Source organism: Acomys minous (assembly GCF_964271855.1).
Source record: "Acomys minous genome assembly, chromosome: 1".
NCBI classification, from domain to species: Eukaryota; Metazoa; Chordata; class Mammalia; order Rodentia; family Muridae; genus Acomys; species Acomys minous.
Window position 1 is genome coordinate 152374707 of NC_140483.1, and position 16413 is coordinate 152391119.

At 46.6% G+C, this 16413-nt stretch overlaps 1 protein-coding gene across 7 annotated transcripts in view; it reads left to right on the forward strand.

The window, feature by feature from the left end:
* The window catches only part of PALM2AKAP2 (PALM2 and AKAP2 fusion), a 463139-nt gene that overhangs the window by 356775 nt on the left and 89951 nt on the right, over positions 1–16413 (forward strand). Inside the window, exon 1 of one of the 7 annotated variants that reach the window (XM_084781905.1) lies at positions 4275–4428. The exons of the other annotated variants lie outside the window; for them this stretch is intronic. The gene's annotated coding sequence lies outside the window, so the exon portion shown is untranslated. Of the gene's footprint in view, positions 1–4274; positions 4429–16413 lie in introns of those variants that run through there. 7 annotated transcript variants of the gene reach the window in all.

Below are 16413 nucleotides of genomic sequence, written 5' to 3' on the forward strand. Positions count from 1 at the left end.
TTTAAAAGGCTGAAACAAGTTGGTCATGGTGGCACGTACTTTAAATCCCGGCACTCAGGAGGCAAAGGCAGGTGAATCCCTGTGAGCTTAAGGCTAGCCTGGTTTACAGAGAGAGTTCCAGGACAGCTGGGGCTACACAGAGAAAACAAAACCAAAAAAGGCTGAGCAGCTGGGTGAGCTGGATCAGGTCACCACTTCCTTGTTAGAGAGTTTGGCAGAGGAGAGACCAAGTGTGAGCATTCGGGAAAAGGAAATAAACATGGAATAGACAGGAAAGAATCTTCTTGGGCACGGGAAGTGAGAGACCCTGGAGAGGAAGCAAAGGAAAGACAAGCATGGCAAACTGTGCCAGGAGCCACATGGTCCTCAAAGGATGATGTCCTGGTCGGTCTCCTTTGCTTACTTCCTCCTTTCCCCACTTGAGGTGACTATGCTCCCCAAACCAGGCTGTGGGAAAGAATCAACTGCAAACAAATACAGACTCCTAGGTCAGATCACTCAGGGAAAAAAGGTCAGGACAAGTACATACTCCCACATAACATACTCTCACACAAGTGCACTCTCTCTCACACATACGTGCACATGGCGCACACACACACACACACACACACACACACACACACACACACACACACACACAGAAGTATTGCTTTATGGCATCTGTTTTGTCCAGTCCCCACTTACTCTTCTGCCCTAACATTTTTTTGTTGTTGTTGTTTTTTGTTTTTTGTTTTTTGAGACAGGGTCTCTCTGTGTTAGCCTTGACTATCCTGGACTTGCTTTGTAGTCCAGGATGGCCTGGAAAGCACAGCAATCCACCTACTTCTGCCTCCCCAGTGCTGGGATTAAAGGTATGTGCCACCATACCCAGATCATTGTTTGTTTTGAGAGAAGGTCTTGGGATATAGCATAAACTTGAGATTCTCTTCCCAAGATGGCTCAGAGGTTAAGGTCACTGACTGCACCTCCAGAGGTCCTGAGTTCAATTCCCAGCAACCACATTCCCAGCAACCACCCATTTGTCATGTGATCTGATGCCATCTTCTGGCCTGCAGGTGTACATGCAGACAGAGCACTGTATACATAATAATAAATAAATCTTTTTTAAAAAGAGAAAGAGAGAGATTTCTGGGTCCTGTCACCATGCCAAGGGCTAACAAGGTGTCTGTTTTGTTTTGTTTGTTTGTTTTTTTATTTGTTTTTGTGTTCATTTGGAAATTCTAGCAGGGTGGGGTTGGGGGTGGGACAGAGGATGAATGGCTGCTTCAACACTCATGAGTAAAGGAAGGTCCCTCATGGCCAGGCTCTGGTTGGTGCACGCCTTTAATACCAGCACTTAGGAGGCAGAGGCAGGCAGATATCTGTGAGTTTGAGGGCAGCTTGGTCTACAGAGCCAATTCCAGGAAAGCAGGGCTACACAGAGAAACCATATCTGGAAAAACAAAACAACAAAAACAAAACAAAACAAAACAAAAACCCCACAACAACGGTCTCTCTCTATTAGGGAAAGGTAAGTCAAGTAGAAGTGCAGCTTCAAGTGGTAGAAGCACATGGACCCATGAGGGAGAAATGAGATCTCCTCCCAACAACCAGATTTATTGCTACAAACGTCCTCACATCTTTTGCAGGGGAGTGGTGGTGGTGGTGGTGGGTGATAAGGTTTCTCTATGTGGCACCCCGGCTGGCCTCCAATTTACCACAAACACGTCTAGCACTAAGAAATGAAGTTCTCCAGCAGATGCTTTTCATTAGATTTCTTGTCAGAAGGATGAGATGATGACTCTCTTTCATTGAGGACAGTCTTGGCCTCTTTGGATTGCCCAGTGAGCTCTCTGGGACAATCTTGTGTCTTTTGGTGGTGGTGGTGGTGGTGGGCGTTGTTTTGTTGTTGTCTTGAGTTTTTGTTGTTGCTGTTGAAGAGATGGTTTCTCTGTGTAGCCCCAGCTGTCCTGCACTCAGTCTGTAGACCAGGCTGGCCTCAAATTCACAGAGATCCACCTGCCTCTGCCTCCTGAGTGCTGGGATTAAAGGCGTGTGCCGCCATTGCCCAATAATGAAACAAATTTCATTTGTAATTTTTATGCTGCCTCTAATTGAGGCATATAGGAGGAGACTAATGAAACACCTGCCACAGTGGGTTTGAATAAACATCACCTCTGCTTTGATTTTGGAAGCCTTCCTTGTCTAGTCTGTGGTCCATAAAATAAATACCTGTGGTGCCCAAGCATATGCCTTACAGGAGCATTCTCATGTGATACTGATGCGTTCAAAATAGTTTCAGGATGTAGAGCATCCAGATATTTTTCTTCCCTTTTATGTCCTTTCTTTTTTGAGATAAGATCTCACACTGTAGCTCAGGTTAGCTCAGAACTCTCCAGGTTGGTGTCAAAGTGATAGCAGTCCTTCTGCCTTAGAGTCTCAAGTGCTGATGTTACAGGCCAGGAAGGAAGGGGGAAAAGGAGGGAGGGAGGAGGAAGGAGAGAGGGGGAAGAAAGAGGGAAAGAAGACAGGAAGGGGGGGGGGAAGGAAGATAAACTGATGCTAGCCAGTAAGTACTACTGAAATCCAATTGTGTCCAAAAACTACGAAGAACCAATGGTGAAAGGCAGGCATGGTGGCTTCTTCAGACTAGCCAGGACTGTTGAGTCCGATTGTCTCAAAAGACCAAAGACCCCAAGCAACAAACAAAAACAAAACTTGGTACTAGACAATCTCTAAGTGCCAAGGTAAAGAAGCCAGAATAAAGGCCAGTGAAGTGTCCTTGGAACACTTAACAGGTTCCCTGGGTCAGGGTTGGGATAAGGTTCAGGCCTGAGAGAGCCTTTTCTTTCTTTCTTTTTTCTTTCTTTCTTTCTTTTCTTTTCTTTTTCTTTCTTTCTTTCTTTCTTTTTTTTTTTTGTTGTTGTTTTGTTTTTTTGAGACAGGATTTCTCTGTGTAGCTTTGTCTGTCCTGGAACTTTCTTTGTAAACCAGGCTGGCCTCGAACCACAGAAATCTGCCAGCCTCTCTGCCTTAGGAATGCTGGGATTAAAGGTGTCTGCCATCATGCCCAGCCTTAAGAGAGCTCTTTCCACAGGGGCCTTGCTTCTCTGTTCCTTAAGTGAAGAGGGCTTTCAGGGACCTTCCCCCACCGGATCACTTCTTTAAATTGGAAGTTGGGGACCTCTGGAGGTTAGGGAAGTGAAATCAGGCTAGGACAGCGACTTTTCCCTGTTGTGTTTGTCATCCAAACCGACTTTCAGAAGTTGAACCCTGGGGCCCTGTGATTGTCCGGGTTGGGCATGGGGTGGGGGTGGGGATGACTGGGAAGCATTGAGAAAGCCCTAGGCATTGTGCAGAAATCAGACATGGGCGGCCAGTGCATCGCTGCGGGAGGAAAGCTCCCCTAGTGGAGTTGAATCTGACTCCACTGTATGTGGTTTTCCCTCTGCAGAAAACTTGCTTTAAAGCCTAGTAAGACCCACACCAGCTTGCTTTTGAAAATACTGTTTTCTCGGGGGTGGGGGTGGGGTGGGCATTTATGCGTGTGTTGGTGTCCTCTCTAAGGACTTCTAGACTGGTCGGTTCTTAAAGGGTCATTAACATTATTTAAATATTCATGAGAGGGAGGGGATAGCAGACTGAAATTTCAGACCTCTCTGAAATGAGGGATGGCTGGCCACCTGCCTAATGGAGCCAAACGCTGAGCGTCAGCTGCGTCTTCCCCACCTCTGGCTTTGTTAACAGACGCGCTTGACACCAAGAAGCTACAGACAGCCGCACAGGCACCGCAGCCTGAAGGCTGGGCAAATCAATGATTTTCCAGAGCCTCTGCCCGCATCTCAACCTCTGGGCCACTTTAAACCCTTATTGTAACTAAGATACACTTCCCAGCCAATCCCTGGGCATTGGCTCTTACCCAGGGATCAGTTATGGCTTTCTCCCCCTGAGATGGGAGCTCAACATACCCACTCTGTCAGCGTGCACAGGCATCGCACACTTCCACACGCACTCATACACACGTAAGGATGCAGCAACACCCTCACAGGCTCACCCCCCATGCACTGACACTCTTTAGACACAGCGCCCTCCCCAGCTAGGAAACGCGTTCTCTTGCCATTTCTCTATTCCTTCGGTTTCTCCATTTATTCATTCATGCATTTCTCAAGGCTTAGGTTCCGTGCCAGCTTCCAAAAAGAGGTATAGGTGGATGGGGAGGAGCAGTGAAAAAGGAGGGGCGGACCACCGGCATGGAGTGGGGCGGGCCTGGACGAGTGGGCGGGGCTCCTGGGTCTCAGGCAAGCCCAGAGGCTGCTGCTCTTGGCAGATGCGCTGGCCCCACCTCGGGGCTGTGGCGCGTCTTTCCCTGGATCCCGAGAGCAGCAGGCAGCGGCCGCGCCACGCTGGAGCCGAGCCGGAGTACTGCGCTCTCGGAGCCAGCGCCCAGAGGTGGGTGTACAAGTTGGGGGCGCTGAGTTTCGGAACTCTGGGGTTAGAGTGCTTTCCGGCACCAGGAAAAAGTGGCTAGCAACTCTGTATCCAGGGATCGAGTTCCGGAAGCCGGTCGGGTTGGAAGGGTCCACGTGCCTTTGAATTTCGTAGGTTTGGGGTCCGGCCGGGCTTCGGGATGCTTTATTCAATACTTACATATGCTTAAAAAAAAAAAAAAGGCAGCCCGCCTTGGGGAAATGGTGAAATCATATGTGCCTGTGCACAAGAGCCAGGGGAAGATGGAGCCACCGAGGTTAGATAGCCAGAAAGGCACAGGTCCTTCTCCCCTGGGGTGGAGGCGCTGGAGGCATCTTTAGAAGTCCAGAGCTTTTCAGGGAAACTGAGGCCCAGGGTGGTCGGCCAGAGCGTTTTTTGGACTGCAGTCTAGGTACTGAACTCATTGGGTTATGGAGGAAGCAACGGTTCTGAGGGACAGGACGGTTGGGGTTCGAGCTGAGCAGATTTGTCTGCCCCGGGGTTCGGCCTTCAGAAATTCAATCTGGGGTTTCATCAGGAGTGAAGCCCCGTTGCGAATTTCTGGAAACACTCTGAGGGAAATGCTAGGAGCAGATCGCAAAAGATAGCCCACCAGTGAAATCCATAGAGGTGGCATGCTGGCAGGGATGAGAGAAAAGAGACTCTGGCAGTCCCAGGAAATTCTAGAGAAAGCCAGTGGATTAGAAGGGACTGAAACGAAGCTCGTGAGAACGGGAACCCTTACTCCGGAGCAGTGGCGCAGGTGGCCGGATGAGAGCGGGTGGCAAGGGTTTGAGCAGCCAGTGATGAGCCAAACGGGCTGGGCTAGCAGCTGGGTCGCCGAGCTCCCAGCGCAGATGCAAGACACAACTCGCCAGCCCTGGGGAATCCATCATCATCTCAAGCCACATAAAGGGGGCCGTCTGTTAAAGGGATAACAATGGCTTCTCTCCCCAGACCCAGTAGTGGTTTGTCCCCAGAGATAGCATACTGAAGACTTTGACAAATCAGCACCTTTCTCTGTGTCAAGGCCAGCGGCAATAGTCCAGCAAATTTATTGCTGGCATTTGGATTTGAAAATAGGTTGGTTTTCTTGCTGTATTATATCTTTGAATCTGTGAACAAGTTTACTTTTCCCTGGAAGCTCTTTTTGTCTCGGTGGGTGTTCGCCGGTGCCTGGCAGGGTATACAGGCACCTGCCCTCCACGTCCCTGGGGACGGGCGTGAATTTGTTCTAATGAGTTCACTTAGCATCGCACTTGCCTCTCTGGCAGTGTGTCCTCTTTAACCAAACATCCTCTCTTTTTCTAAGTCTGGCAGCATTCCCAACTTTGACCAACTAGATTTTATATTATTATGGGAAGGAATTTATTTTATTACTTTTAAACATAGACATGCAGCAGCTGACTACTGCTTGCTTTCTGGTTTTGATTTTTGTCTTTTTTTTTTTTTAATTTTTAGTCTTATTTTAAAGAGACCCCTCTCCTTAGTTAGGGGACCCTCTAGAGTCCTGTTGCTTCTGAGCCAGGAGCGTCAAGAGTAAAAACCCTGCCTAGGTCTCCCCGTCTCTGCCCCAGCAGAGTGCCCTATGGAGCTCCGCTTGGCTTCTTTCTGGGATGCTGAGGTGCCCATCGGCAAGGGCTTGCTTGGCTGGACTTCGAGCTAGGAGAGAAACATTTTGAAATCCCCATTATCTCATAGCTCTGGCATGACAGTTGGCGTTGCTTTCTGCCTGCGGAGTTGCGGCACAGTGTTGTCAGAATTCATTTAACTTTGATAAGTGGTTTGTTCTGACCCAGTAGCCTGAGGAGCTCCGTTGAGTAAGGTGAAGCAGGCTGTCTTAACTTACTGATCAAATGAGGGGAACATGACCCGCTGGTTGCTCGATTTCTCAAACATTCAATATTTTATTATAGGGCTAACCCATTAGCACTGTGGACTTTCTGGTTAGCGTTGATGTTCTGTCAATGCCAGACTCATAGGTTCAGTGGTCTCTTGTAGGGCAAGGTGGCTCAGGCCTATAATCTCAGTATAATAGAAGCAGACGCAGGAGGATTGCCGAAGGACTTTGAGTTCCAGGTCAGCCCAGAACTACAGAATGGACCCTGTCTTTAGGGGTGGGGGTGGGGGCAGTGCCTTTAATGTAAGTACTCAGAAGTAGGTAGAGTTCAGTGAGTCTGAGGCCAACCTGATCTACCTAGTGAGTCTCAGGTCAGCCAGGGCAACATAGTGAAACCCTGTCTCAAAATAAAAAAAAAGTCACCAACCACACATTTAAGATGAAAATTAATGGGCTCTTAAAATACCCGTGGCCCAGATTTCTATCGCAGTTGTTATTAGTCACCTCTGCTTACTAGGATAATGAGAAGTTTAAATAAAGATGGAATTGAATTTGGATGGGAGTTGGGTTAGGAGATTTTTAATAGCTGGAACAGGAGCATTGCTGAGCATTAACCCCTCAAGACAAAAGATTTGATGTCTGGTTCCTTGCTTATATACATTCCAACGATGGTGGAACTGATGCGGTGACTCCAGTTGGCTCCTAGAATGACCTGAAAAAACGTAGGAGCCAGCAGTGTGTTCAGATAATTGGATCGATTCTGAGCCAGGTTTTGGTTTGGTAGTTTGAAGAGACTACTTAAGATACACATGAAGTTCAACCATTTTAGTTAAGTTTTGATAGGAAAGGTCTTGTACATGCTTACAAACTCAACACCCAGAGGCAGATTTTCTATGAAGCTAAAGAAAGAAAGAGAAAAATCACATCTGTTCATATCCTGCTATGCTCATAGATCAGTGCCTTGCTCAGCAATCTACAAAGACGCTTCCTCCCGCAACAGAGGGGAACAAATACAGAGGCCTACAGCTAGACAGTAAGCAGAGAGTGAGAGACCTTGGGACACTCAGGCCTAAATGGGATATATCCATCAAATCCCTTCCGTCAGAGCTCAGGGAACCCAGAGGAAGAGGAGACAGAGAGGGTAAGAGCCAGAGGGAATGGAGGACACCAAGAAAGCAGAGCCCTCTAAATGGACTGAGCCAAGCTCATATGAACTCACAGAGGCTGAGGCAGAGGTCAGCACCAGGTCCTCTGTGCTTTTATTATGGTTTCCAGTTTAGTGTTTTTATGGCATTCCTGAGTGTGTGAACAAGTGTGTCTGATTCCTGCCCTGATTCTTGTGTGCTTTTTCTTCCGTTGGTTTATTTTGTCTAACTTTGATGTGACTGATTTTGTTTTTGTTTTTTGTTTTGTTTTGTTTTTGAGACAAAGTTTCTCTGTGTTAGCCTTGGCTGTCCTGGACTCGCTTTGTAGACCAGGCTGACCTCGAACTCACAGCGATCCACCTGCCTCTGCCTCCCGAGTTCTAGGATTAAAGGTGTGTGCCACCACCACCCGGTGACTGTTTTTGTTTTATATTATTATATTTTATTGTGTTATATTTTTTTAAAAAATGAATGAATGCCTGGGTGGTTGTGGTGCATGCCTTTAATCCCAGCACTTGAGAGACAGAGGCAGGCAGATCTCTGTGAGCTCCAGGACAGCCAAGGCTACACAGAGAAACTCTGTCTCAAAAAACAAAACAAAACAAAACAAAAAAGAAAGAATATATTTTTATCCGGGCAGTGGTGGCACACGCCTTTAATCCCAGCAGTCGGGAGGCAGAGGCAGGCAGATCGCTGTATGTTCGAGGCCAGCCTGGTCTACAAAGTTAGTCCAAGACAGCCAAGGCTACACAGAGAAACCTTGTCTCAGAAAATAAATAAATAAATAAAAATTAAAAGAATATATTTTTAAATGTGTGCATGTGTTTGTGCATGCATGTGTGTGTGTGTGTGTGTGTGTGTGTGTGTGTGTGTGTGTGTGTGTGTATACGAACTTGTGTGCTGTCTTAGGGTTTCATTGCTGTGAAGAGACACCATGACCAGAGCAACTCTTATAAAATAAAACATTAAAAAAAAAAGATTTATTTATTGTGTATACAACGTTGTGTTGGCATATACACCTGCATGCAGAAGAGGCCACCAGATCTCATCATAGATGCTTGTGAGCCACCATGTGGCTGCTGGGAATTGAACTCAGGACTTCTGGAAGAACAGTCAGTGCTTTTAACCTCTGAGCCATCTTTCCAGCCCTGAAAGAAAACATTTGATTGGGACAGGCTTACAGTTTCAGGGGCTTAGCCCATCACCGCTATGGCGGGAAGCATGGCAGCACCCAGGCAGACATGGTACTGGAGACAGAGCTGAGAGTTCTAGATCTTGATCCACCGGCAGCCAAAGGAGACTGTGCGTGTTTCACCCTGGTGGAGCTTGAGCAGAGGTGACCTCAAAGCCTGCCCCTACAGTGACATTCCTCCAACAAGGCCACACTTCCTAAAAGTGCCACTTCCTATGAGCCAAGCATTCAAGCCCGTGAATCTATGGGGACATTCCTATCCGAACCACCATATGTGCCATTGCGTGGGATAGCCTGGGGAAGCAGGTTTTATCCTTCCACTGTGTAGCTTCTAAGGTTCCAGCTCGTGCCCTCGGGTTTGATAGCCAGTGCCTTTAGATACCTATTTACCTACCCTAAAGTTTTATTTAGTTCTGTTTCTATGTATGACGTGTGTGGGGGTGTGTGCATGCCACGATGCACATATGGGAGTCAGAGGACAACTTTGTGGAATTGATTTTCTCTTTCCATCTTTACTCAGGGATAGAACTCAGATCATCAGGCTTCCTTGGCAAGCCCTCTACTCAATGAGCCATCCCGTGCGCCCATTTTAAAAACCAGACATATAAAAAGTATTCGCTACTCTTAGCCCAGATCTCTCTACCAAATGCCAGTAGCCCGTTCTCTTAGGATAAGATAAACCCGAACATTCTTTGAGGCACCTTTGTTTGAAAAAGTGATCAGGGGTTCACATACAATGTGATTTATGATTTAGAAAGCAGAACATGAAGAGGCTGGAGAGATGGCTCAGAGGTTAAAGGCACTGACTGCTCTTGCAGGGGTCCTGAGTTCAATTCCCAGCAACCGTATGGTGGCTCACAGCCACCTCTCAAATCACCTCTCAAAATATCCACAGCAGGGGACTGTCCAGCTCAGGTTCAATGATGACCCAGCATCCTTTTCCTGTTGAAGGATCCTAGCTCCGCACTAACTAGATTTCCTAGGAATGCACCTTGTTTATGTGGGCATACAGGGGTGAGGGATTCTGGGAATCCAGAGGCCTAGCAGAGATGTTAGGATTAGGATCACCCACTGGGTTTTGTTTGATTCCCTTTCTTTCTTTCTTTCTTTCTTTCTTTCTTTCTTTCTTTCTTTCTTATTTTCTTTCCTTTCTCTCTCTCTCTCTCTCTCTCTCTCTCTCTCTCTCTCTCTCTCTTATTTTTATTTATATCCCAGGCTCACTGTGAACTTGCAGGAATATTTCTGCTTGGGAGCCTGGGTACCACCTTTCACACTAAGGGGCTTGAGACCCTTCTGCCACAGGGTGTAAGCCTAACATGGAGACCCAGCACTTGGTGGCGGGAGGAATAAAGGAGGAAGAGGGAGGCAAGAGCCCCATCTGCATCTCATACCTGCTGAGACACAGTCTAGAGTTTGACAGAATTCCCAAGAATTTCCACGTACAGTGGGGTGCAGGGAAGCTCTCTCTGCTTCTTTGGATTTGGAAGTGGATGGGGCGTGGAAACTGTCCAAACCGTAGGACTCGAGTTAGCAGACTGGACCTGTGAGAGATGAGTGTGTCTTATTGAGGATGGGAAAGTGGATACAGACCAGAGTGCATCCGAGCATCCTGCAGTGCACCAGGGGACAGCCTCCTCCCCTCAACAAAGAATCATCCTGCCCCATGGGTCAATAACAACCATGCTAAGAAACCTTGGCCTTGGGGCTGGTTCACAGCACATATTACTCTTGCAGAGGACCCAAGTTTGGCTCTCAGCACCCATGGTGGGTGGCTCACAACTGCCTGGAGTCCAAGTCCCTCTTCTAACCCCCTGAGGGTACGGTCACTCACCTGTACACACCCATACACAGGCACACAAGCATATATATAAATCAAAATAAATGTAATATTAAAACAAATAACTGGAGATAGGTGGATCTCTGTGAGTTCGAAGCTAGTTTGATCTACAGAGCAAGTTTCAGGCCACCCGGGGATATATACTGTGATCCTAACTCAAAAAAGAAAAAAGGAAAAGGAAAAGAAAAAGAGGAGGAGGAGGAGGGGAGGGAAGAAGAAGGAGGAGGAGGGGAGGAGAAGAGGAGGAGGAAGAGGAGGAAGAGGAGGAGAAACACTGGCCTTGGAGCTGAGGATGTGGTCTAGTTAGTTGTGTTTGCCTAGCATTCATGAAACCTTGGGTTTGATCCCCTATATAGAAATTAATTTTATGGGCCTGTAATCCCAGAACTCCAGAAGTGATGGCAGGAGGATCAGAAGTTCGAAGTCATCCTTGGCTACACAGCGAATACGAGCTAGCTTGGGCTACCTAAGACTATTTAACAATAAAATAACCAGCACACAGGAAGCAGAGGCAGGTTAGATCTCTGTAGTTCCAGGATAGGCAGGGCTACGAGAGATCCCGTCTCAACACAAACAAACAATAAACAAAATAACACAAATAACAACTGATTAAAAATAAAATCCAAACTAAAAAGTCAAACAAAATTATGCAAACTGCTTGTTAAAAAACAAGAAAGGAACCGTAGTCTAGCGGCTCATCTTTGTATTCCCGGTCAGCACGCCCTAGAAGAGATGGTGCTGATTGCTGGGCCCTGCGCAGCTGTGAAACTTTCTCTTGGAACTTGAGAGAGACAGCTATGAATCAGAAACACCCCTGATGCGCATTAGCACCTGGAGCGGCTGCTGCCTTTAATACACAGGAGCTATTGAATGAGTTTCTAAACAAGTGACGGTGATGAGGCTGCAGTTGGATGACCCCTGACCCCAGTCTGTCTGCCACCAGTCAGCATCCACTTGGTAGTTCCTTCTTTCACTCCTGAGACTTGCCCATGACTGAGTCCTACCTCTCAGTACCCAAGTAGGATGTGCTTAGCTAGCTACACCAGCTGGGGAAAGAAATGCCATGCTGGGGAGGGGGAGCCAAGTGGACGTACAGCCCCTTCCTTCTTCTGCATCCCCAGAGCTCCTGATGCTGCTTTTCTCCATGGGTACCACTGCCAGGTTCTCTTGGGCTTCCTCCTACTACCTTTTGTCATTAGAGTCTGAGCTCCTTTCCCTCTGTCCTCTTCACTTCTTTCTTTTTTCTTTTAAGCCAGAAATGACATGGATTAAGCCAACACGCTGTGTGTCGAGGCCTTGCCTTTAGTGGTTTGTAGTATTATATCCATTAAAGAAGCAGTTTATCTGCAGGGCCTCTGGCGTGCTGGACAAGGGCTCTGCCTAGGCTTGACATCCTTCGCCTATTAATCAGCAGTTGTCGGGGTCCCCTTGAGGTCGGCTACTGCTGCATTCACCCACTTTCTCAGATCATCCAGTTTCTTTTCTCTGTCTCATAACCTCCTGCCTTCTTTACTACCAGAAGAATCACATTCTGCTACTTTTTAATTGACACCCATTAAATACACTGTTGTTGATAGGTTTTGAAAACAAACTGGATTTATCATGGGGTCATCCCAAGGAAAAGAAACCCTTTGGCAAGCTCTGCCTTGTTTCTTTTCCCTAGTGTTCATCTCCCTTGCAAATGAGAGGCAAGGCCATTGGCTGGAGAAGGTCATGGGTAGCGCCCGGCTGGCTGCAGAACATTCAGTCCCAGCATTTGGACTCAGGAGCCAGACCTCTGGGCCTTGGGTCAGAGTGGAATGTGGTTTCTCAAGGCTGGGAAGCCTGTGTTTTTCCAGCTGCTCTGCTCCAAAAGTCCTTAAGTGAGGAAAACCAGGAGCCGGTCCAGTTATAAAGGGGGAGTGGTCCAAGAGAGGATGCTATGCAGGATCACCGGCTAGGTCATCAAAGGGAAGGGAGGACGTTGTATAGCATAGGTTGACCTTGAACTCACTATGAAATTGAAGATGGCCTTGGACCTTTGGTTCTCCCACATGCTACAAATATAGGTGTGCACTACCACACTTGTTTTTGTGTAGTGTTGGAGATTGAACCCAGGGCCTCATGGATGCTAGGCAAACACTCTGTTAATGATCTACATTATCAGCCACCAGAGCTCACTAAAGTCATCCTGTGGGGGAGAGGGGAGACTGGGTGCCTTGTCTAAACTCAGTGTGTATCCACCAAAGAGGTAGCTCCCAACTTAAAAATGTATGCCAGTCTAAAAGATAGATAGATGAGAGGAAAAACCCAAGGTCAAAGTGCCCTTCGATGGCCCCGAGTATGTTTGCTTTTCCTGAGATGTTTCACTGTGCTGCCTAGAATGGCTCTGCACTTCTGGGCTCAAGTGATCCTCCTGCCTCAGCTCTCAAGTAGTTGTCTTGATGATGCCCCAGCCTGTGCACTTTGGTACTATCACCACTAACTTAATGGTTGCTACAGACTATGTACATCTTATGTATTCCCAATGGGTAGGCTTTGCTTTCTTTTGGGTTTCTAGAGCTTTGTGTGGGGGGGTGGGGGTGGGGGGGAGTGGATGGTGTTGAGACAGGGTTTCACTTTGTATCCTAAGCTAGCCTGGAGCTCTTCATGGTCCACCTGCCTCAGCCTCCTGACTAAGGGCAGATGGGAGGGAAGATGACATAACATGGTGAGTTTATAATTTAATACAACTGTGAGTTTTCAGCACAGGTCACAGTCTCAGACTGACTGTACTTAGAAGGCTATAGCTCTTTGTAAGCCAGGCTGGCCTCAAACTCACAGAGATCTGCCTGCCTCTGCCTCCTGAGCGTTGGAATTAAAGACGTACATAAATTAATTTTATCTCTAAACCTTGAATTTGTTCATTTAGAATATAAAGATGGTGTATCTTTGTGTTTTCTCTCTCTCTCTCTCTCTCTCTCTCTCTCTCTCTTTCTCTCTCTCTCTCTCTCTGTGTGTGTGTGTGTGTGTGTGTGTTTATATGCATGCCATGAGGTACTCATGTGTGGTGTCACTGGACAACTTGTATGACTTAGTTCCCCTTTTACTATGTAGATCCAAGTCATCCAGGCTTGGAGGAAGCACCCTTAGATAAGCCATCTTGCTAGCCTTAGGCACAAGGCTTTACAAGATACTAGATTATCCAATACTTCATTTTGGCTTTTTGTTTGTTTATTTACTTTTGAGACAGGGTCTTAAGTAGTCCTGGCTGTCCTGGAAGTAACTAAGTAGACCAGGCTAGCCTCGAATTCATAGAGATCCATCTACTTCTGCTTTCCAAGTGCTGGGATTAAAGGCACATTAGTATTATTATCATTTACTTATTTAAGACAATATCTCAATAGGTAGTTCTGGCTGGCCTAGTACTTTCTATGTAGACCAGGCTAGCCTTGAACCCCCAGACATCCTTCTGCCTCTGCTTCCTGAGTGATGGGATTAATGGTATGTTTTGCCACACCTGGCATCCCTCCTGGATTTGTCTGTAGTTTCTAATGCATGTCTCATCAAGTTTATTATGGCTACCTATGTCCTCATAAGGGCACCCATCACGGCTACCTGCATGCCTTTAATCCCAGCATTCAGGGACGCAGAGGCAGGTGGAACTCTGCGAGTTTGAGGCCAGCCTGGTCTACAAAGTGAGTCCAAGATAGCCAGGGACACACACAGAGAAGCCCTGTCTGGAAAAACCAAGAGAAAAAAACCCACATTTTTTAATTTATTTTTTAATATTTTTATTTAATTTTAATTTATGTGGTGGTGTGAAGGTATCAGATCTTGGAGTCATAGACAGTTGTGAGCTGCCATGTGGGTGCTGGGAATTGAACCTGGGACTTTTGGAAGAGCAGACAGTGCTCTTAACCACTAAGCCAACTCTCCAGTCCACATTTATTTTATTTTATGCATGTGTGACCGCATGCACATGCTACTGTGTTCATGAGAAGGTCAGAGGACAGCGTTCTGGTGTCCATTCTTTCTAACACGTGGGTTCTTGGAATCGAGCTCACTGGCACTTGCTGTATAGTCCAGGCTGCCCTTGAAGAGGTGGTCCCTGTTCCTTAGCATCCCAGAGGCTTTCAGGTGTGCACCACTATACCCAAGCTCTTTTACTTAGAAAAAGAATGAAAGCTTGTGGTATGCACCAGCCAGGATTTTTTGTTTGTTTTGTTTTGTTTTGTTTTTTGGTTTTTCGAGATAGGGTTTCTCTGTGTAGCCTTGGCTGTCTTGAACTGGCTTTGTAGACCAGGCTGGCCTTGAACTCACACTGATCCACCTGCCTCTGCCTCCTGAGTGCTGGGATTAAAGGCATGTGCCACGACCGCCCGGCAAGCGTATAGATTTAAGCAGAGATTTCAGAGCTTTGTCATTGCCAGTTTGAGCGTACTGAGCTTTCTTTGGTAAGCTCAGCGTCCTTACTTGTATGGGTTGGAAAATGGTACTCAGCTCACAGTGAAGAGTATTACACTCAGAAACACAGGCACGGAGTTTAATAGATAACCTGGCAGGCAGCACTGAGAAGCCGTGAACAAAATACTGTCTGGGTGTTTGTAAGATTTGTTCTTGCTTAATATAACCAAATAAGCGAACATCTGTATGCTCTGCCATTTTTCTTCCTTTTTAGTTTTTCAAGGCAGAGTTTCTTTGTGTAGCCCTGGCTGTCCTAGAATTCATTCTGTAGATCAGGCTGGCCTTGAACTCCGAGTGCTGGGATTAAAGGTGTGTGCTACCATGCCTGCCTGGCCTTTGCTAAGTGTTTTTGGTCTCTATCCCTTTGTGTGGATAGTTTCAGTTCAGCATCCTCTTTGTGAGATTCATTATTAGGTACAGAGACAAATAGACTTTTGATAAACTTTTGTTTATCAGATCATTGATAATGAAAGCCCACAGAGCTGGACTTTCTTATCATTGGGACAATTATAGAAGGAGGAAGGAAAAACCATCACCCAGTCTGTTAGTCTGCTGTTTCTAGAACTATCACCCAGTCTGTTAGTCGGCTGCGGAAGGGTTTGCTCGGGCAAAGCAGGGAGAGTGGATGGCAGGGCTCAGTCTCTAGATTCAGGACAGTTCTCTCTGTTAAGGATTTAGTATGTGCATTATTTTAGTCTCAGATAGCAAACGACTAGTAAGAATAACATAAGTAGTTACTTTACTGTGTGTGCTTGGGATTAAATGTGGCATTGTCTATGCTCAACACATGAATTTAAACACCATTAACAGTTACACCCTCAGTCACAAGAAAGGCTTTTTAAAAACTGTGAATGAAGTAAAATTAATACAACTGGGCATGGTAGCACGCGCCTTTAATCCTAGCACCCAGGGAGGCAGGGGGACCTCTGTGAGTTCAAGGCCAGCCTGCTCTACAAATGGAGTCCAGGGCAGCCAAGAGAAAGACAAAGAGAAACTCTCTCCAAAAACAAACAAACAACAACAAACACCAAGAAAGAAAGAGAGAAAGGAAAAAAAGTAAAATGAATAAAATTTATGAATAACATTTTCTTCTATTTAAGAGCTCCCCAGGGTGTTTTAGCACAGCATCCGCTAGAGCAGTGGTCCTCAACCTTCCCAATGCTGCGACCCTTTAATACAGTTCCTCGTGTTATGATGACCCGCAACCATCAAATTACTTTTGTTGCCACTTCATAACCATAATTTTACTATTGTTACAAGGCGTAATGTAGACATATTGAGACAGAGGTTTGTCAAAGGGGTAACAAGCCACAGTTTGAGAACTCTGGAACGTTCCTGTTTGTCTGTCTGTTGGGTGGGTGTTTCCCACCCAAGAGTGAGCTGACTTCTAGGATGCATTGTCAGTGAGGAGCCGAAACAAAACCAAACAGTCCCAACAATAGACTTTTAAAAAGGCATCTGAGGGGTGTGGGGGGTGGGTGGGTGTGAACCGGGAGTTTCCTCCTCCACCCTAGCGGTTACAAAGCTG